Source organism: Corvus moneduloides, chromosome 13 (genome assembly GCF_009650955.1).
Source record: "Corvus moneduloides isolate bCorMon1 chromosome 13, bCorMon1.pri, whole genome shotgun sequence".
Classification (NCBI taxonomy): domain Eukaryota; kingdom Metazoa; phylum Chordata; class Aves; order Passeriformes; family Corvidae; genus Corvus; species Corvus moneduloides.
In genome coordinates, this window is record NC_045488.1 from 18,185,966 (window position 1) to 18,208,864 (window position 22,899).

A 22,899-nucleotide genomic window follows, 5' to 3' on the forward strand; every position below is an offset into this window, starting at 1 on the left:
TCAAGTGCACAAAAGAAAATTTACAAAGTTTATTTCAGCACACAAAATAAAATTATTTTCTTGAGTGTATATCCCACACTTCAGCCTTGCCCCACTGAAGTGCTCTGACACACAGATTGTCTGTGCTCACCCAGTGCCAGGGCACTGCAGGATGATGGCTCAGACACAGCTCAGTACTTGCAGTTCTATGACCACATGGCAAAAGCATTTGCTAAATGCAGCTCAGGTATCTGCACAGCCACTGCTGGAGATGCCTGTCTGGATAGAGCCAACCTGAATGGAAAATACACATGCAACTATTACTACTTATGACAATATTTAATTTGCATTAAATAAAGAAGGAATTTAACGGGTACACCTTTCTCTGTCAACTACTGTTTTGTTAACTTCCTTTAGGCACTTATGCTCATAAGACATTTGTAAGCTAAAATTAGATGGCTGTGCTCACCTTCATGTACCCTCACCACTTCTCCTGACACCTCTGAACAGCCCCAGCTTTCAAACTGCAGCAAATCCACCTGTGGGAGGGGAGGAAGGGTCGATTTCTGTCAGGTCAGGGAGCTGAGAGGGCTGATGAACATCAGCAGTGAGCACCAACACTCAGCCCAGAGGAACAAGGCTGTGAGGCCACAAGGGAGGCCATCGGAGCTCTGTCTCCCTCTGCTCCCCAAGAATTGTCAGTGGAGGTTTCAGCAGGTGAGGAGCAGCGGGTTTTGTGTAGCACCATGGCCTGAACAGATCCTGTTCTAAAGGTCTTGGGCTCACACTGACTGTCCTTTTTTCCCCCCAGTTCTTGGCATAGACCTTCCACACTGGATCCCACTGAAATGCCAACATGCAGTTTTACATGGAGACTACACAAAAGGCTGTTTCTTCCCCAAATAGAGGAATAATTTGAAAACTTGCCAGTCTTGCTCATGAGTTGGAATAGAGGCTGGTAACAAGAGGCTGCACAGGTCACGATGACCTGAGAACTGAAGGGAGCTGAGGAGTGTCTCCCAAAGCCAGAACATCCCTAGGATCCAATGCCAGCACTGCAGTGCTGGTAACTCCGCAGCATAAGGGCAAAACCCAGAGCCTGAATTCAACAAATGGGCTGTGATCTGTGGCACTTGCAGTGCTGTATCCCATGGCTCCTCATCAACTGTTCTGTCACATACACACCTGATTTGCCATCCAACTTCCTTCCTGCACAGGCTGGTGGTCTCTCATTAAGACCAAAATTTACAGAGCCGATTTCAGCTTTTATAGAACCCACTGTGCTTTCTAAAGATCCACCTTTTCTTCCAGTCAACTGAAATAACACTTTCTGTCTATGGCTCCTGGGGGTTGTTTTCCCTTTTTATTTTTTCTAAAATTTATTTAGAACTTGCAATGCCTATTTCTCAGCCAGACTGTCACAGATGTTAATGAGATTTATCTGCACAGTCTCTCTCACTATCTGCCCCCTTTCATTCCTTGACATACAAGTGCTTTTATGTTGCAGGAAATGAGGACAACAGAAAGCTGCAGATCCCATGAATGTAAAAATTGTCTTGAAGGCATGGAACAATCCAGCCCTAATTACAGCCAGCTGGAGCCTGCTCTCTTTGCACTGATACTTAGATAATTAACTGAATACTGACTGATGCAAGACTCAAGTATGTCACTACCACTCAGATATTCAAGGTTAATTTTTGTATCCATCATCAATATCAAGTGTAATGGATATTATCAGCTAAACTCTTGAAAATCAGTAACACAGAGTCAGTCAGGCAAGGATTATTTCTCCTTCAATGAGCTTGGTGCCATCTTTCTTTAGCTGCATGTCTTTTTCATTAACAAGGCAACCTCATAAATTTTGATTTATTCAATACCTGTAAATTCACTCACTTAAAGGCCTAAACTTAAATACACTGAAACAACACTGATGTAATAAAATAAATCCCAAACTGTCCCAGTGGGCATTACTGGAGTAATACCTGTTTATTTCTCATAGTATGGCATCTTTAAATTGGTGGGTGTGTGTATCCTCCTCAGTAAGCTTTACATGGATGTTGAAAGCAAACAGTACTATGCCAAAAATCAAATACCCTTATTTGACTGTCAGTGCATATATCTGAAACTATTACAGGCGAGGACAGCAGAGAGAGTGCTCAAGAAGTCTGAAATGTCTGTAAGTCAGAACTGTTGATGCACTTATCCTCCTGCATGCAACAATGCATGTTTAAATTGTGAGGTACCTGAACTGTGCTTTCAGCAGAAAACCTGAAAGAGGAAGTCAGTACCAACAAGAGAAAGTTGTGTGTCTTAGTTCCACTTTCAGCAGTGCTTTCCCTGAAAACAGGGATTTTTGGACAGATCCAATCCCTCTGACTGGTTTACAGCTGCACTGATAGGAGAAAACACGGTGTCACTGCTTGTTACCAAGTGGTACTTTTATTTTTAGTTGCTAATTCAAGAAATCACTGTGAAAAATTTGAAGTATTTTAACCTGGTAGAGATGTTCATAAGAACAGCAATACAGCACAGTAAAGGCACAATAAAAGAGAAACATAACTAATCAGTAATTGTTGGATCTTGGGTAGGGCTATACAGCAGATAACCAACATGCATCTCAGCTGCCAGCAGTGCTCTCAAAATATCTGGGTGGGGAGGCAGGAATCTAAAGAATCCGGAATAGGGATTCTTTTTATTTTGTATTTTATTTGTCCTTGCACCTTCTTATCTAGTAATGGAAAAATAAACAATCCCAGTTATGTTTGCACATGGCCTACCACACTCCTTCAGTAGGAAAAGTCTGAATTTTGTGAAATATCTTTGGAATGCCACTGTAATATAAATCACAAAGCACTGCCACCACAGTGCAAGTTAAAGTGTAACCTGCAGTTTTCCCCAAGAGAATACACAGAATTTATATCACCAGAAATGGAAAGCAACAGAACAAAAATAAAAGCTTAGCAAAGAAAGTAGGTTAACTCATAGAAAGAACGATCCATAAGACAAGGCTGAAAAAGAAAGCAAGGCAGGTATTTTTGGAAATATTTTGAAGTCTCTTTAAAGCCCTGCCTATTTGCCTGTGAAGTATTTCTGCTTAAAATATAGATATGCTAATGTTCATATTTAAGATAGAGATGATTGGGCTCAAAGAACTCCTGCTTTGGAAGAACAAAGGAAGAAAGACTGTGCACCATCAGCAGTTGGTTCTGAGTGCATTTTCTGAGTTATCCTGGGGAGAGTGAAGGAATCACAGAATCGTTAGGGTTGAAGGGGTCTCTGGAGGTCATCTAGTCCAACTCCAGGGAAATGGATGTTTGAGAGGAAGAGTTGCATTCTGGATAAATTGAAGAAACCTTCTGAATCTGAGAAGCCTTCAAAACTCCAATTATTTTGTGTTAAAGGGGGCATAAGAAGTGTTGCTGCAGCAACTTGCTGTATGAGGTGGGTGCTGTAGTACCCAAGGAAATCCAACACCGCCCAGAACCTGGGGACAGTGGGACTACCTGCACGGAAATGATTATTGCCTGCATCAGGTTCAAGTGTTGATTATATTTTTCATCTAGAAGTTCATAGTTTTCTTAATTAGCAGGATCTGAACTGTATGCAGGTTTTGGTTGTGGGGGTTTTTTTTTGGGGGGGGTGGGTGGTTTGTTTGGAAGAATGGGAATGTGTTTCTTGCCAAGGCCACATCACATAATAACAGACTAGAGAAAAATGAAAGGACCCAGTATAAAAAATACAATGTAATTATCACCAACTGAGCAACTGATAAAAGAAATGACAGAGTAAAATACACAAGTTGCACATGATGGAAATTCAGGGAGAGTGAATTTGTTACAAAAATGGAGCAAATGAAAAGAGGAGACCTCACCATAAGCAAAACCTCTCACCTCCCAATCACTGAAAATTCCCTGCTCCTGCAGTAAGCAACTGCCATCCCATCACAAAAGGAGCTACAAGACACCCAGCAGCAGAGCTGCTTGGATGTAACTTACAGGAGCATGTCCAAAATGAAGAGCGGGAGCCTCACACACTTAGAAGACAATTTTTCCATTCTGTCCTGTTTAGTTGAAATTTCCAGCCATCACACCAGCATGAGTTCAGCAAACACAGCATCAGCTGCCTTCTATCAGCTAAACTGACAAGGACAGTATTTTTAACACACCTGTGATGGGCAGATTTCAGAGATAAGTCTAAGTGAAAACAGAGACTATCACAAGCATGAAAAATCTGAACTGCCCTCTGGAAAGAAGTGCATATAGGGACACGGAATAAATATTATTAAGTTATTATTGCTTAGTCTGTCAATGTTTCCATTTTGAATCAGCCTTCAGCCATCAAAACCTCAGCTGGAGAAGTCTGGTTGAACCTGACAAATGAACAAGGCAGGTCTCAGGAAGAAAGAAGTCTTTTTTCCTTACCCCGCAACCCAAACACATCCAGACTTCAGTATCAGCTTTTTTTGAGATAAATATCCTCAATTTTGCATCTTTCTTTTGTACACATATAAGTGCAGCTAAAATGCTCCCCTATCTGTTCCCTGTTTTAGCACTCTAATTCCTTGATTCCTGCAACCCTGACAGGGAAGGCAGCTGGCCTGTTCCTCACAGGGAGCACACACAGCACAGTCCTCTGTGCCCAATGCTTCTCCAAACTACAAGCACACAGAAATTGATACAGCAGTTGGAGTCTGGAAAACTGTTCAGGAATGCACAAAGGAAATGCACTATAGAAATGTAAGATCATCAAAAGAATGTTATTATGGTTATTATCCTAAAGAACCATCTAAGCCAGTAGCCCCTCCCTGCCCCTGCAGATACCTCGCTTTATCTACTGCTCCCATAGATCACAACAGGCTCCTCTTCAGTGCCAGTATTTTCTGCTCCTTCCTTGTTCTATGTGCCAAGCCAGAGAGGCAACAAAGGCTGGTGTTGTTCCTGGAAAAAAAGGGGTTCTGCAGGAGTCAGTGGGCAGTTTCCTTTCATGCACACACAGGATCGTGTTCTGTATGGTGAGGCAACCTATGCAAACACGTTCCTGGTGCGATGTCTTTTCAATGGAAAGCATCCCACGGAATATGTGTGGGTCTTGCACGTGGGACACGAGCCTGAGAAGGGTTTCAGAAGAATCCTCTGTGATGGCAACTTGCTGTGTGGCTGCAGAGCCAGGCAGGCTGAGGTGTGTTAGCTGCCCACAACCTCCCATTGTCCCTGGGAAGGTGGCGACTTCCTCTTCATAGAATCTTTCCCCTTATTTTGCTCTTCCTTCCTGATGATAAATGCATTTTCTATTATTCCAACCAATTCAACATTACTTTTAGAAATTTTATCACTCATTCAGATTTCAGTCAGTGAGTCAAGCGGAAAAAATGTATTCTCAAGCTGAGAGAAAACCCTCCCATTCAAAATCCCCGAGCCAAGAGCACCTCCCAGGCAACATCCTCCAGCTGTTCTCAGAAACAGAAAGAATAAGTGCACTCAGTCAGTTCCCACCTAGACCACTCCAGAGCATCTCCAGCAGGAAGGAGATCTATCTGCCCAAAGCAGAAACCCATGGCTCTTCCCAGGCTACCCAGCTCACCCAGCGCTTCCCTCAACTACAAAAACCCCTTCATGTTCAGCTGATTAACATCTTCCTGTGCCAGCAGGAGAATCTATCCCATAGCATTGTTCTCCCTGTTCCTGGGTCTCTGATTGTCACTTTTATCAGCTAAATAATAGTAATTTGAATGCAGAAACAATTATGGGAACCTGTTTCCTCAGCTGAAGCCCTTGTCCCCAGCAAATTTACAGTTGGTGCTGTTTTGTCAAAGGCTGGATGCATGAAGAAGTTGCTCTGCCAGGCAGGGATGTACAAGGAACAAACAAAACATCACTTTCCAATTTTTTAGAAATGTTTCCTCTAAAACAACAGTGGTTACAACCTGTTTGTATCTTCTCCTGACCTGCTGCATACAGACAAGCCAAAGTGGTGCATTTTCCTTAGTAAGAATGGGCAAGAGTTTGTGACTAGGACTGCTTTTTAACTTGTGCTGCTCATATTTCTAGCTCTAAAGTGGCCTACAGAAACCCCAAATCCCACTGAAGTGCTCCAGCTCCAAAACTTTCGCAAAACAGACATGAGAGCTGGAACTGTCTTTTTCTTGTTCTCATTAGACACATGAGTGAATCAGATCTAAGGATCTGTGCACACCTTCAAAGAGAAAGGACTGCAGGACTGCAGGGAACAACAGAGAAAAGGCATTAACAAGAGCACAGTAAATCTGAAAACTTGAAAGAAGAAAAACATTTTTCTTTTAAGTTCTTTTTGAGCTTCATTTGTCACCACTGCCGACAGATGGAATCTGCAAGCCCTCCCTTCCTGCCAATGCAGCAGAAGACACTGACACAATATAGAAACAACTCTGGCAATAAACCAGACAACTCCTAAAGATGGGAACTCTGTGAGGGAAGAACCTGGCAGCCTTCTGAACACCTGATGCACTGGCTGAGCTCTAAGTTCTTGGTAGTGCTGGCCTGAGTGTGCTCTCACAAGAGACACAGGAGCCTTACTGTGGATTACAGACAGAACTGCGCCATTATTCTGCCCATTTTCTGAAATCCCACCCTTAACCTCACAGAAATTAGGACAAAATCCTTCTGGGGCACTGACTGTTCTCCCATTGAAGTTCTAACGCAGCCTACGATACGGGGGTGGAATGAATATCTTACCTGGACTGGTAAATAAGAACAGGTATATTTGTAAGGTTCAGAAATGCAGGTCTAATTTTTCTACCATTGGTCATATAGAACTACTCTCAGATCTGTTCACTCTCCCTCTAAAACACAGAGGGTAGAATAAGAAAGAAGCATTTCTAACAAAATCACAACACGTAACAGATTTCCTTTGTTTTATTCATGGCAAATGAAAGAAATGTGGTGAGATGCTGTTTTTCATAGATGCAGTTACGTTACAGTTTTCAAACTAAGGCAGGTTCTATTCTGCTGGGGTTCTGTGAGGCTTTGAGGAGAGCATGAACACCTTTCACTCTCCTGTCTCAAAAGACATGGAAACATCATCTTGATGTGGTACCAAAGATGTGGTAATTCCCCTCTACCCTTCTTAAAGCTTCTGTTTTTAGTGGCCAGTTCTACATTGTTACAGAGGCACAGAGCCCAAAATGGGATAGCAAGAAAGAGCTGGGGGTCTTTCTGCTCCCAATTTAACTTTGAAAAGTAGCACAGTTTTGTATTCCTGACTAGTAAACTGACCCTAGGAAGACAGGCATAAAAGTATTTCAGATGTTTAATACCCAGTTATGAATGGCAGAGAAAAACATAAGCAAATAAGAACAGCAAAGAAAAGAAGAAAATGGAAAAAGATTTTTGAGGAAATACTCAATGTCAGCAGAAACAAACAAACTTCCTAGTGTGCCATGTAAGTGCGTCTTCCCACATGTTTCAGGAGTCACATGAAGTACTTAAAATGTAACAAAAAACAGGGACAACAACAGCTTCTACAACCTGTTCCAAACTGCAGTTTGCTGGGCATTGGGTAGGAAGACAGTCAGTAGTGGAGAAACAGCAAAATCTCTTTTTGTTTTTCAAAGATGAAGAGATGGGATGAACCCACTGGAAGAAATTTCAACTACTGAATAAAGCACCAGATACTAAAATTCCAACTTTTTGCTAATGAATGAAGCTCACAAAATCGTATGTTTGGCTCTTGTAAGATTTCTCTATTTAAACTCTGGTAGTAGTCAAACAATATCCTCTATAATCAATACAAATTATCCTATGGTATCGTATTGGAAATAAAAAGATGACAGAAAAACGAGTTACCGCTTAAGTCCGAGGCATTGAATTCATTCTCATGTCAATGGCTGGCTCGGCTTCACCTCCTGCTGAAAATTTCAAAACTTCCCACTTCTCCAGACAAATTCTCTTCACCCCCTTCTCTTCATGACTGCCGGTCAGGGCAGCAACATTTTCTGTGAAAGACAGACAAGAAGGTTATCTCAAACAAATTTCAAATCGAATTTATTGTAAATTTTCCTTCTTGAGTGACCTTCTGATCTCTTAAATGCTATGAGAGCTGTGCAAAAAGACACCTGAATTCTCTTCAGAATTCTGTCTGCATAGCTGGCACCCCAGACTTTTGTCCTCGTCCTCAACATTCCCATTTCTTTTCCATTCCCCAGGAGGACACTGCTGCAGCCTTCCTTTAGTTTTATCTGCCCAACAGCCAAGCTGCAGCTTTGCAATGATAATGGGCTGGAGGCACAGGCTGAGGAACAGCCTGTAGAACCAACTGGAAGAATTAAGGACTTTTCCTAGGAAAAGGAGCAGAGCTCTTTAGAGTTATTCAAGGAGACAGCACTGTCCAGTTCTTCTGGGGTTTTGCTTGTGGGGTTGGTTTTTTCCCTCCTCTGGTATTCTGCTTCTTGGGACTTCAAGTGTGAACACATTTGTGGGTGACAAAGTTGGCAGAAAGAAAGCAAACACAAATTATTTGTATAACGGAAGCCACAAATAACAAGGAGCAAAGCACTTAAACTTCTGTGCAAAGCAAACACAGCCTGGTGAGGGCACAGACTGAGCAGCACAACCAAAACGCCTTGACAATGATAATCACCACAAAAGGACTTTTTAGGACATTTGAAAGGAAGATACTGAAATAGCCTTGCAGATGAGTAGCAACAAGTGAGATGAATAAGAACCATCCTAACAGAAAACACACATCATGTGCTTGGAAACGGACTGAATGAGAAGGGTGAATACCCTAGAAATGAAGGCAGGGAAGGGAATAGCCACTAAATTAGACTTCAACTTGTGGCTCATTGTCTAAATGGAGATATTAGAGATGAGTCAAAAGCTTACTCTGGACAGAGAAGATTGAATCTTCTCCTAACCCAGGTGTTACCAACCAATTTGCTTTTGCAGATGGGATTAGCCAGAAATAGGATGCAGGAGAAGAGAAGGAATGAGAATGGAGCCCTGCAAAGCCTCCAGAAAGAATGTGGAGAGAACACCACAGTCCCTAGCAGTTTTAAAAACCTCACAGAGAAGCAGAATTTTTTTTTGCATATTATCAAGTTCTTTGAAATAAGAGAAATAGCCCTGAAGAAAAGAGAAATCAACCAACACTTCATGGCATGGAATGGCTGCACTGAAAGATTATTTAAAGTCTCTACATAAGGAGATGTGTTTGTGTAAAATTTTAACCCCTTCCAAAAGTTTGAGGTGGCCCCGGCTCCAACAGCCTGCAGTGCCTGTTCCCAAATTGCGGGCACCTCTGGGCACGTCTCTGTGGGGAACAACAAACCAGGAATACATTGCCAGTGTGTATCTATAGAATAAAATACCAACAGTCACACTCATTTTTTAATTTTAGCTGCATGCAGGCATTTATACTTAGTCCTAAAATTCTGCAGGCTTTGCCCAGCAAAGGGCTCTGCTTGCCATTTGCCTTTGCTTGTGGAGCTGCACTCCAACAGCTCTGGCACAGCTGGAGATAGCAGAGATTCACTGCCACAGCTGTATATAAATCTGGTGTTCCTGTGGCTCGTGAGGACCACTGAGGTGTTTTATAGGTGCCACAGAAAGCATTTTATCTCCAACATCATATTGCACATTAAATGGTAGCTAAGGCAACAGGTGGTACAGAGATTATAGATACAGTTGTCATTGTGCTCACAAGCAGCACAGGGACTTAAAAAACACAATCTACCACTCTAAAAGAAAAGACTCAAAGCACTCCATATTCACTTCTGTTCCAGTGCCCAGTACTACAGATGAATTTAAAACATTTTAAGTTAATTGATAGAGATGATGTGCAATCCTTTTTAGCTGCCGTTCTAAAGAGGCAATTAACATGGATGGAGTAAATGAAGCTGCAGATGAGTCCCTGTCCGTTTTCCCCTTGGCTTTCCGCAGAGGCTCAGGCAGGAGAAGCTCCGGATGAAAAGAGCTGCCCCGTGACTCGGTCCCTCCGCGCTGTCCTCGCAGCACAGAGGTCGAGGAATGCTGAACCAATGAATCACAGGCCACTGCTGCAAACATCCCGAGCCGCAGCAACTGCCAAGGCTGGGAGCAGCTCCCTGTCCTGTCAGTCTGAGCGACAGCCAGGGATAAAGGGGCACCTCTTCACAAGATTAGGAACAGGAAGACTGTTCCAAACCCCACCATCTGAATTATGGTTGCTGACTGTGTAAGGAGGCAAAAAGGGAAGCAAATCCACAAGGAAACAAAGCATCATTTGGGAAAGGTTTCTCCTATTCGTGTTGGTTGCAAGTGAACTCTTCCCGAGCTGTAAACAACTGGTGATGCTTTAGCATTCAGTACATGGCCTGATTTTATCATAAAACCCCCTCTTTGCCTTCAGCTGGCTGTCAGATTTGCCAAGCTGGTAGGATTCTGGCAACACTTGTGCTGTTTAATGTCTCAGCATGTTGTATCTTGGACACGAACCCCTGCAAAAATACTTAATTATAAATATTCATGTTCGTTATCCTTTTTGCATGATACAGTAAAGAGAGGGGGAACAGATTTTTTTCCAAATCGACTGAATCAGCAAAGCATGACAACATCACACGGTCAATATCCACGACAAAGCATTCCATTAAACCACGGGATCCCCTTCAGTGGAATTCCACAGGCTCCCCACACACCGTGTGCATGACAGCTTTGCCGAAGAGGCTGCAGGGATCACCTGGCACAGAAAACACTGCACACAGGAATTCCCAGGCCCCCCGGGCAGCGTGAGGACACTGCTCTGGGGTTGTTGCTGAGCTCTGGAGACGCCACTCAGGTGGTGGCATTTTGAGGTGGCATTACCCATTGACCAGGCAGTGGAGAGATGTGCTCTGTTTTCAAAGTAGTAACTTCTTCGCTTCAAAACTGGGCAAAGAAATGCTGCATACAGAATATATCCACTCTTGAAGGAGATAGGGAAAGGGAATGCATCAGTACAGGGAATGTGCAGCCCTTGACAGATACGTTTTTAATACAAATTCATAGAGGTACACAAGAGACTCCAAGAAAGTTTAGAAGTAAAAACTTCTTATACTTTTAAAAATATTAAATACATGATGACTGTTTAAAATAGAACTGATTCATGGGGAGAAAGGAAGTACTTAATGACTTGCTCATGCTCAAGGACTCTTCAATAAAACAAGTAAGTATCTGTTACTCATGTGTTTGAAGGATTTGCTACTCCCGAACTACTGATTTGAAAAGCTTTTGACACAGCAAGATGAAGACACATCCCAAGGGCTGCTGTGTAAGCTGAAAGCCTGTGTGCTCTCAAACACTCTTCCTTTCATTGAAGGAGGGACAGATTAGCAGGAGGAAGAAAAAAATAAAGATTTAATTGTTTTGGCTTTGGAAATGAGGTGTCAGTAAGATTTTCTGGCCTGAAGAACCACCAAAGAACCCCAAATTATCATGTCAAGAAGTAGTGATTGAATTTGAGACCATCAGAGACTATCCAGGCCCTCAGCCGCATCTCTCCTACTGCAATTGCCGGCCTAATATTACAGACCTAATACCACTCAGTAAGAGGAGAAAATTAGCAGAAAAGACAGGAATTACTACTAGTCACCCTTCATCCTTATGAATGAATCATGTACTACAAACTTCAAACACAGGGTTTATCAGGGCTTGGCCAAAATGGACTTTTGGCTATGGGATAGCAGGCAGGAACAATGAAGCACACAAGCCTCTGCTCCATTTTTACTGCTTTGTGCTCTAACAAGCACAATTTCTTCTTTCAACATCTACTGAAAACCTTGACTTTTAATGGTATTCCACATTCACAAAAATCCTATGAATATTTGAATGTGGCTTTCCAGAGGAGGGCTCTTGGCACAGCAACACAAGCTCAGGTAGCAGCATGGACACAGGGATACAGGGAGAAGGAAAAAGCTGGCAGTGCAGTAGCAACAGGAAAAACTGAGAGCAGCAATAAACTGTCCCCAATCCCAAACCCTCACATGGCTGTTTATGCGACTGTCTTTCACAAACTAATGCCAAAACTTGCACTGGGATTACAGTTTGCATTTCAACCCATTCTCCCCCACCCCCGTTTGCTGTTTGCCCAGTTTTATTAGAACCATCTGCAAGATCCTCCCCTTCCAGTTTCTTGTGTTGGTTAATCTGGCAGCTGCACTTTCTCATCTATTCAAAAAATCTTTGTTTCAAAGTTGTTGAGACAGAAGGTCTTTGACAGGCTAAAAATTATCTTGAAAATCAACACAGAAACCACATCATATGCTGCTGTGCTTTACAGATTGAAGGGGAAGAATGGAAGCTGGAGAATATATATGTATTTTTAATGGAAAGATAAATGAGGGTTTTGGGGATCAAGAAAAATTTTACCAATTTGATTTATCTGACAAAAGCCACAATTTACTGAAGTACTGCAAGTTGCCACTGCAGAAGAGTTTCAGGCTCACTGCATTCAGAAATGCAGAGAAGTATTTCCTTACAGCAGCTCTTGGCAAAAGATAAGCAAGGGGAGTGCTAAGGAAAGGAGGAATGTTGGTAAAGTAGTAGAGTTTGTATCATGTTTAAAGAAAGTCATTCAAATATTACAAGTTTTTGAATATAAGGTGCTTGCAATCCCCTTCGTTAGCCTGTGCATGGTGCTGCTTAAGTTTCCATCTTTCTCTGTAACCCTCCTGAAAGATCTTGGTTCCCTTCTGTGTACAGATAGCCCTACTGTCACCAAGCTGTCCATCCCCATGGGACAGCTCCTGCTGCAGCACAGGGCAGGGTACATCAGCACTGCTGAAAAATGGCACAAATCCTGGGCCTTTAACTGGTTCCGATATTTTTCTTCTCCAAATTGTTTCTGCAGAAGCGTTCACCTCATTGCACAAGAATGGACCAACCTTCGCTTTTGGAGATTAACAGAGAATTCTCTTCCAGATTTCTCCAAATGATCTCTTAAAACATTTCTAATAAAGAAAATTCGCCTCAAGTATGAACACAAAATACTTAAGGAACATTACTCCTACTGTCCAGTTTAGATTAGCACCAACAATTTCTTTCTTTCTTATGTTGCTGCTATTTAAAAGGTAACAAATAACTACAGACAACATTGAACTGCCACCAAATAATGTTTGTACATGTGCAAATCTGAAGAATCTGTGACATGAACTGAATGATTTAAAATCTCCCCAGAGTTCCAGCAATGCTGGAAATAACTTTCTCCACATATGCACATGAACTGCCTTCAACTATCAATCACATCCAAGCCCTGCTGTCATCTCCCATGACCTTTCTGATTCTGTTTTATACAACCTCCAGCCCACATCTTCCCTAAGCAAATTCCTAATTCCTTGTTTAACTAAACAAGACCATTTAAAGTTTCTCAAGCCCTCTGACAAGACTTCTACAGCTTCTACATTGGGATATGCCATTTTCTTCCCACACTTTCCTTTCAATCCTAATAGACCATTTTAAATAAAAGTATTAAGCAGGATTTCAAAATTGCCATGAACAAATTGGCTTATCTTCTCCCTTGAACTTTATCATATAACACAGACAAATTAAAGTGGTTTTAGTTGCACAGGTTGTAGAAAAAGAGATGCAAATGTAATAATTTGAGTTGACAGATCATGCAAGGCAGACTTTAAAAGTATTTTCAGAAGCACTGGAAACAGCATGATCATAATCTAACTTTATATGCAAATAAAAAATTAAAAACAATGCAGACCTGAAAATATTTAAAGAAAATCCATATATTTCAATGAATTGTATAAAAAAAGTAGATCTGCTCTTGAAAAAGTGTCCTGGAATCTCACAGGAGAATTAATGGAGTAACCACAGAGTTTGTGCATCAGCGATCAACTAGCAGGAGAGATTTTTATTGAAACACTTAACAACACTTTTGCATATACTTCACTCCAGTGACTAGAAATTTTGATAAAAATATTACATCTTGTGAAAGTAAGAAAACTGAACAAAACCAAAGTCTGAGAGAACAAGTTTGAAATTTCTCTTCCCACCCTCCAATGTATTGCAAAAAAAAAAAAAAACCAAAAAAACAAAACATGAATAATCTCTTCCAAATCCTCTTTCCCAGTCACTTTTGATCTTTACAGAATATATACATTTATATAAACCAGAAACAACCACAAAAGCAATTTCAAACCCCCATCTCCATGCATATCCCTATTTCAAGGTATCATGAATATACTAAGCTAAAACTGCAAACAAAGGAATGCTTGGGATCATAAAAAAAAATTTACACCCTGCTGTAAATGCTATTTTTCTTGCTCTTGAATGCATGATGTCGATTCCCTGGTTTCCATTCAAAAATAAAGCTGTGAAATGGCAGTGGATTTCCTGCTCCAAGTCCAGGCCTACATCCAAACAAGCCTGACACTAAAACTGTGGCTGCCAGCCTCAAATATTCGCCCCCACAGGAACAAACATTAACAGATATACAACAGAGGTTATCAGAAAATCGTACTGATTTGGGATTAGAGGAAAAAGTGACAGATTGAATGTGTGCATGGCATTCTCCTCATGAAATCTGTTCCTATAAAATGAAGTTCCTGAGAGCAGAGGCTGTTGTGAGCCGCTGAACAGTTTAATGCCATGGACAAAGGCAAATCAAGAGGCCCCAGCATCAGCGGGACTGCAAACTTCTGCACAGCTGCAATAAGAGCCCCAAGATAAGCTCAACACGAATGCCACCCCTCCTGCCTGGGCACACCACTTACCAAAGGGCAGGGCGTCAATGCAGCCTCTGCAGCCCCTGTAACTTGGGGGGATGCCATGAGGCTGCACCCCTGTCCTGGCATTCACCCACAGCTTGTTCCTTCCTGGGCTAAGGCAGAGGATCCATCTCTTGACCCTCAATTCTGTACTCTCAATTATGAGCAATGACCTCGATGGCTCTGTCAGAACAATCCTGCCATTTCCCTGGCTTGCCAAACACCACCCCTGCTAAAACACAAGTATCTAGCCCAGGAAGCCAACTCAGCTTGAACACAAACCATCGCTGGAGTCCAGAGCCAGCATGTCCCGGGAGAGAGGGCTCACGGCCGCAGGCAGAGTGGGAACAGCATCCCAGACAAAGCTGGAAAATTCCAGAGATGTGTGGCACTGAGCTCTTCCCACAGCTACAGCCAGACAAAGACAACTTACTTCAGCAGGAAGCTGCAGAGAAATGCTTTAGCTGAATTCTTCTCATCGCTCAAGTCAGAAATGCAATCTTTACTTAAATGTTAAGCCATATACATGGGCCATTAGTCAAAGTTCCTTTTTTTTTTTTTTTTAATAGTTTTACCAGGTTTGACATTTTGTAATGCTATTATTTTAAGTCTGGTCTGGACTAGAATTCACGTATTAGGAAAATGATTTTCAAAAGACTGTGCTAAAATATCTCCCACATATTGCTATCATTTGTCAAAGTTTTGCTTAAAAGCAGGTATTAAGATAAACGAAATGGATCAAAAATGGAATACTTCCAGGAACATAAATGATGGTTAAATTAAGCTTGTGACAAGAGCCAATCCACACATTTTGACTTCTCAATGAAGTACCATTTGACCTTGCAATGAAAAAGGCACTCATATACTATGTAAATCTAAAGGAAGAAACTACATCAGAAAGCAAACTGAACTGGTTGAAATAGCCAGAAGGCAAAAAAAGGCAACAAGTGGTGAAGGTGAGAGAGAACGTCAGAAATCAACCATGAGATCAGTGAAAGGGCCAGAACTGTAGGTCAGTCAACAGAATAAGCAGAGCTTGAAGACAGGTCACAATGTACAGTGCTCTAAATATAAAACCTGACTGACCACTGGCAAATTTAACAAAACCAGGACTATTTGCTGAAAAACCTCCTTAAGGCAAACAGCACTCAGGGTGACAGTAGTGCTCCCTTGCAAAAGCCTGAGGGGATGGGAAAGAGGCTCTGTGATTCCTTCCTAGGCTATTTCTCTCCCTCAAGTACTTAAAGCATTTTCCCTTGTTCTGACTGCAGTTTAAAAATACTGATGGAAAACAACTAGAGCTCTAACAGAGAACTTCAAGCAGCACTTAATATTTCTGAAGTATTAAGATACAGAGTATGCATTTAAATAGCACAAAATTCAGCAAGTGTTCAATGGTTCCAGATTTTTTTCCCCAGTTATCTGAAATTCTCCTGCCTGAGCTGCATACATAGCACTGCACTGCTCAACACCAGCCATTTACCCACTCCACCATAGCATAAGATTGAATGCACCAGGCAAACTACATCATAACCCAGAGCATTTCCATCTTTCAAAACACTGAAGAAAAGGAAGATTATTTCTTTAAACTCTCTCTTACTAGAGACAGGTTGGGCATTAGTGGTTTTGGCAGCTGTATAAAACAGCTGCAACTGGAAACAATCGGTACTAATCCATCCGAAAGAGGCAAGGACAGAGGATAATACACTGCAAGCATTGCTCCAGTTCTGGCTTGTCATTAGACACATAAGAGAGCTTGCTGCAGCCTCACTTCTACAAGGGCAGAGCATTTGCTTAAAAAAAAACAAACAAAACAAAACACACAGAAAGACAATAAGACTGAAATTTATCTTCAAGATCAATGTAAGAGTTATGCACTTGCATTGATAAAGTATTGGTATGGAAAGGGAGACTGAGAGGCTTTAATTCTAAACTCACTTGCCAGAGAAAAATGGTTATTTGAAACCTGCAGTTAAAGAAAAATGAGGCAAAATCAAAAGAGGGTAGTAAAGGACTATTAGAAGAGTAATGCAAATGGTGACACTTGCCAGGTTGGTGCAGATCACAGGGCCAAAGGAACATGGTTCCGTGTGCTAAAGCAACTGTCCAGGGTGCAGTGACCTCAGTGAGTGTTGTACTTCAGTAACAGTTACCAAAGCTAGAGAGGAATCTGTTAAATGCTCCTCTGGAAAATGATTTTATATGTTAGTTCAGAATAAAATTCCAAACTGAAAAGGCTGAAGCAGCAAGTTACTTTTTCAAATATTTTACTCCTGAACACAAATTTAAGGACAGAGGAGTCAACTGCCCTGGAAAAGCAGGAGTGCTCCACATCTGTGCAGGATAAATTATAGACTTCATCTGAGAAGGGAGGATTCGATTCAGCTGCTGACATTTGAAACAACAGAGGTAACAAACTGCAGATTAAGCAAAGTTGACAAATATCAAAGATGTTGAGAAGATCAGAAGGATCATAAATACCCCAAAGAGAGCCCCAGAGAGGACAAAAGTGGTTACAGGATGCCAGCAGCCTGGCAGATGAGCCCCAAATCCAGCGTGTCCATTAGGCTGCCCAGAGCATCAAGGCATGAACAGCACCACTTTCTCCAAACTCGCTCCCATCTCCAGCCATTTGCAGCTTAGAGAGTTCCTGTAAAAGAACTGGGGTCTCTGTACTTCATAGTCTCACATGGAATTTTCCTTCATAAATTTATCCAATTACCTTTTGAACCCATTTACAATCCCGTATCCAAAACATCCTGTGGAAGGACATTCCACAGCTTCTCAGCTTTGTGCTTTTTTTTTTTGAGCTGCCAGGTTCTTGTCAGAAAAAAAAGAAAACAGATAAGAAACTTGGTTCCTTTATCACCTCTATTTACTTTTTCCTGTGCCATAACGACTTGTGATTTCTTTCACAGGCCCCCCTCAATCTGTCTTGCAGGGGGAAGTGTCCTGTTGTCTGTATTCCTGCCGAGTGAATGCTGCTCCATACCTCCAACTCCCCGCCCTGCATTCCTCTTCTGCATTCTTTTCAAGTGAGACTGTGTGTCATATTCAGAAGCTTTTGAGAAGAGGATGAAAGAATTCTAGAGCAGTGAGAACAAAGAGGCATTTTTGATGGTAGAGAAAATTTATTTACGGAAAAACCTCAGGAAATAAAAGAAGGTTCACTGTGATTCTACACATTTGTAAGCAGAACTGTTCACGCATTATTAAAAGATATGAAATAGGGAACAAACTAAGATTTATAGTAGAAATCACTTATTTTTCTGTGCCTTCATGCTTTACAGAGCTGAAATAATTTCAGTGAGGTCTGTTTCCCCCTCAAATGAGCATTTCACTGCCGTTTGTAACTTCCTACCTCATCTAAAAAGGGGCACCCATGCTAGAGACAGACACTAATGAGCCTCTGTATTCTAATTGTATGGATATATTGAAAGAATAGAAATAAGGGCAGTGAAACAGATTGCAACAAACTGGACAGTGGGTGGTGGTAAAGGAGGCTGAAGAATGATTACTGGTCATTTTACACTTTTAATGTTGTAGGAGTAATACCTGGAACTCAACTTTTATTTTTCAGTGTTAAAATCCAAATGGGATCTTCATCACTCACTTCCAAAAGTACAAAATATTCCTGAAACTCTGGAGCAGTATTTTGATCCAGTACCCAGGTCAGGCTCCCCTCAGGCACCACTGAAACACTTTGGAGCTGCTGTTACAGGTAAAGTTGCTTTTCTCACCTTATTACCACTACCTGGCTGGACACTGGATCAGGACAATGGGGGCACAGCAGGAAACAGATCCTGGCAACATTTCTTTACTAAAGGAGTAGTCAGGGAACCCCAGCTGAGGGCAGGTAAGGTCACTGCAAGTACAGTTCCCCTTGGGGAAAACATCTTGTATTAAAAACTGCTTCAAACCACACCCAGTCAGAGCCCTGCTCCTCTCTGGAACTGCTCCGAAGATTTGGTCAGTCCAGACATGGACATTGTTTATTTGCTGCCACAAAAAGTGTTCTATTAAAATTTTTGAGGAACACCCCACTTCTAATCTCTGGTAAGCATCTCGAATACCAAAAACAGTATTATTAAAAAAAAAAAGGCAAAAAGAAAAATCCCACAGGAGTCACACATGAAACATTCCATGTTATTGCATCCCTGGGCTGCACAAGCCCACACAAGAATTTTAGAGTATATTTTTCCAGATCACAAATGTGCTTGTAAATGCTGTAAGTAGCATTAAAAATGTTGGCTTCCATTATTTAACAAAAAATCCCTGCAGGTGTCATTCATGAGAATACTTAAATTTTTGTAGCCTGCCACAGCAATCTCAAGTTTTTTGTTGTTAAGTTACACCAAGTGTATTTTAGGTTTTCCTAAGACAGAGAAAAGGAAAAAAAGGTATTCCAGGGCTATTCTATATATGTATATAAGAGCTTTCCTGCTTAGAAATTCACTTTATAATTGAATTTTGGTGGCTATAAAATTTTTGCCTTCTTCATAAAATCCTTCTAATTTGGCAGAATTATGAAGGTTTGAAGAAAAAACCCAACTTTGTTTATATTTTCAGTACATCATCTTAAGTGTTGATAAAATCTAGTATTTACTAAATACATTTCAGGACACTGGAAACTAGGGAAGGGGTATTTGCCCTCGATTATAAGACTGAAAGAAACACAAGGTCTTCCACATAGGAGTGTACTTGCAAATAGGCACATAAACGGGAGAAAGCCCACTGATATTTGCACATCATGTAACACTTCTGATATTTTAAAACTCTTCAGCATATATGACTTCATAGACTTAATGCTACTATGAACAGCTACAGGCAGTGGAAATAAAACGAGTGCTGTGCTGGTTTGCAGAGGGAATTCTTCCCATCTCCCCACTGCCCACTCTGCATAAACCCATCAAAGTCTGATGCTCTGCCATGATTTCCCCACTGTAATCTGCTGCCTATTATTCTCTCAAACCCCATCTGCAGGTCATTTTTCTATCAAATGAGCTGGTTAAAATTCCTTCTCCCTTTTTATTCAAACCTAGGGGAATTTCAAATAGTCCAGCACTAACCGACAGGAATTTATTTTAACCATTATTTAAAATACCAGCAGCTTTGCATTGCTACAGCTTAACAGCTCTGATGGGTTTCATGCAGTCTCCCTTCACTTTATCTCCTCTGACACAGGCATTAGCATCCTGGGAGCCCAAGTACAGCTCAGAGAGACATTGCCTTTATTCCCTTTTAGGCTCAGACCTCTTTCCACACAGAATTTTGAGCATTACACAAACTTTCTATAGACATAAAAGCATGTACTATGGTGGAAATAGCTCTCTAACAAGCAAAAATATTTAGAAATGTATACTAAGGTAAATCCTCTTTCCCTTTATAATTTAAGAGATTTTGGAGTGAATTTTCCTTACGTAATGGGAGCAAACTGATTATTCCCTGATCTTTGAGGAAGGTGATACTTAAGAGTTAAAATTCTGTGTATGCATTTTGAACTGAAGTTTTTTCCTCTAGGAGATACCACTCTGAATGAAAGCATCACACTTGTCAGCACTTTCCTCCATGCCAGAGGGCTGAGAGGGAGCGTGACCTGGATAGGATCGCTTCCTAAAGCGTGTATTTAAAGTAATCTAACAGGGCACTCGGTCCCGTGCAGACTGACTGGTTCCACACAGGCTGCCACGTACACTCAAACCTTGCAGTCAAAAAGAAGCCGTTTAGTATATTTTTGCTGACTACAGTTTGAGAACCTCTTGTAGGAAACCAACAGAACAGAAGACAATGGAAAAGTGTTGGCTGTGACGGGGCTTACAAATAGTAAGTTTAACATCTCTTATTTTTCTTGTTTGTGTGATGGAAGAGAGGCAGATGAGAGCAGCATGATGGCTACTGCTATCACAACATGCTTCCCTAAAAACCACCTTTGGAGCACTGTGACAAAGCCACCTAACCAAAGCATCAGGTGTCTGCACTTCACTGCTCATTGCATATACTTATTGGTGAGTTTCAGAAGTTACACTTAAACTACAGGTTCATGATTCAGCACAAAAATCAATCACCAAAAACACCCAGTACATGCATCAGGGTCCTCCTCCTTCAGCAAAATGCCCTTAAGCTGTGGGTTTGTAAGCTAAAGGAAAAGTAATTTTTCCTTTTTGAATTCTGAGCTATGCACAAGCTTACGGCTGTGCTGCAGCTTGGTTGTGTAGCTTGTGCTTCTGAGGTAAAAGCCTCGAGCTGATACCCAACACAGAGCAGTAAAGGCGTGAGCAACACACAGCACTAATGCCACAGGCAACGCTCCTTATCTGCATCACCTGTGCCACTAAGAGCGAAGTCACACGAGGCTGTCCTGACAGATGAAAGACAGGATTCACTCCTTTCCCTGCCTCTGCTGTCAGCCATGTCATTCTGCTTCCTCTTCGTGCCCACCCACTCCCTAACACAGCAGGGCACTCTCTGCCCTTGCCAGGTTCTGTTCATGAGTTACTGCATTAAACTGGCTGCAAAGACCTGAGGTGGCAGCACCACCGTGGGTGGGGAGGAAGGAGAAGGGCAGCGTGCTCAGCAACTGCCCTAGCAGCAGCAAGTTCTACATTGGATTATGTCCTTACAGAGACCTTGAGGATGCTCTCCCAATTGCTCTACTCTAACTGGATCACTGCTACAAGCCACACCCTGGTACATACACACCAACAACTGCGCAGCTGCAAGTTTGTCTCTAGCGTTATAGAAAAATAAAGGGAAAACCAAGTGGAATACTTGATCCATGAGGAATCCTTGTCTTCCTCATTTGCCCTGACAGACCCAAAGCTGAGTCAGTGGAGCAATGTGCACATGGACATGGGACACAGAAGCTGCTGGTGTGGGTCAGGGGGCTGGTCCTGGTCCACAGGGGCTGCACAAAGGGTACCAGTGACCAACACCTGCAGGTCAAGTACCACCTTTAACCTTGCTCCTCAAAGAGGCTGCAAGCTGCGAACCTGGCTCACAGAAATTGTGTCAAAAACCTCATTGCACGGAACTTCAGCAGTCAAGTCATTTGCCTGAGCCTCATCAGCATCACTCGTAGTGATATGCTTTGACTTAATTTATCTTAGTAAGGACCTGACCTGGGCTAAACCAACATAGAGATCTGAAAAAAGAGACCCTGATGGTGTTGTCTCTTTTGCTGTGTGTGTCCCATTTACATATCACTTATTTTTAGGCAAAACCTGAATTGTGGAGGCTGTGGCTCCATTATAACTTTTTCAGCAGGAGAACAAACTTAAACAAATCCCACCTTTTTTCCCCCAGCTGTTTGTTCCCATGCCAGCCCAACCACCCAAGACCACATGCATTTATGCTGGCAGTTGTTCTTTTTGGCAGGATTTTCCTTCTCCAGCTGAATCACTTCCCTGGTTGGGTTCACCAGCATGTGCTGGCATGGCACAGGAGACAGCACAGAGGGGAAAGGAATGACCAGGAAAGAACAGAAGTCAAGCTTTACTGAGTGTGCCACCACAGATGCAATCCCAGCTTTGATTTGCTTTCTGTTCTACACATGAGATAAGCTACAGAAACATTAAGAGATGGGAAAGAGTGATATTAAACTAAAGCTGAGGGAGGGATACAGCAATGACGAGTAGGAAGCAGATTTAGAGTAGCAGTATTTAAATGGTTAAATCTTGAGATGATATCTTTTAATCATCCCCACAAGTCACACAAGTTCTGAGTTCCATAGGGAATTTAAACACACTTCACTTTGCCAATGCAAATATACTATTTGGTATCAGTCTTCAGAACAGTGCCATACGAAGTTGCCCAAACTAATGATTTACTACTCAGTGCCCAAAAACATTTCTAGGCTTTGTTAAATTCCAAGTTTGGCCACATTATCCTCCCAAATGTACAGAAAGAAATATCTCTTTTGTCAATAATGCCATTACTGAATGGTATCATTCCAAAAATCCATGAAAAGAAATATCAACTTGGGTAAACACCAGAGTTCATGAAAATGCCTTAATTTACAATAAAAAGTGGCTTTGGAAGAAGATGGGGATGGGTGTGGATTTAAGTATTTTGTATTTTTGGAGACAATATGCTTTGGTGTTTGCAAGAATGTTCTTAGGGATGCCAGAGTGCTGGCTGAGTTACAGCAGAGCTGAGCAATATCCTGGCAGTTGCTCCAGGAGCAGTGAAGGCCGTTGGAGGCCATTACATACCAGCAG

The 22,899-nt window shown here is 41.8% G+C and overlaps 1 protein-coding gene across 5 annotated transcripts in view; it reads right to left on the minus strand.

Annotated features, from left to right (window-relative positions):
* Nucleotides 1-22,899, minus strand: part of PEAK1 (pseudopodium enriched atypical kinase 1) — a 110,265-nt gene that overhangs the window by 54,486 nt on the left and 32,880 nt on the right. For all 5 annotated transcript variants that reach the window (XM_032122511.1, XM_032122510.1, XM_032122509.1 and 2 more), the window contains one exon: nt 7,800-7,948. The gene's annotated coding sequence lies outside the window, so the exon portion shown is untranslated. The remainder of the gene's footprint in view (nt 1-7,799; nt 7,949-22,899) is intronic.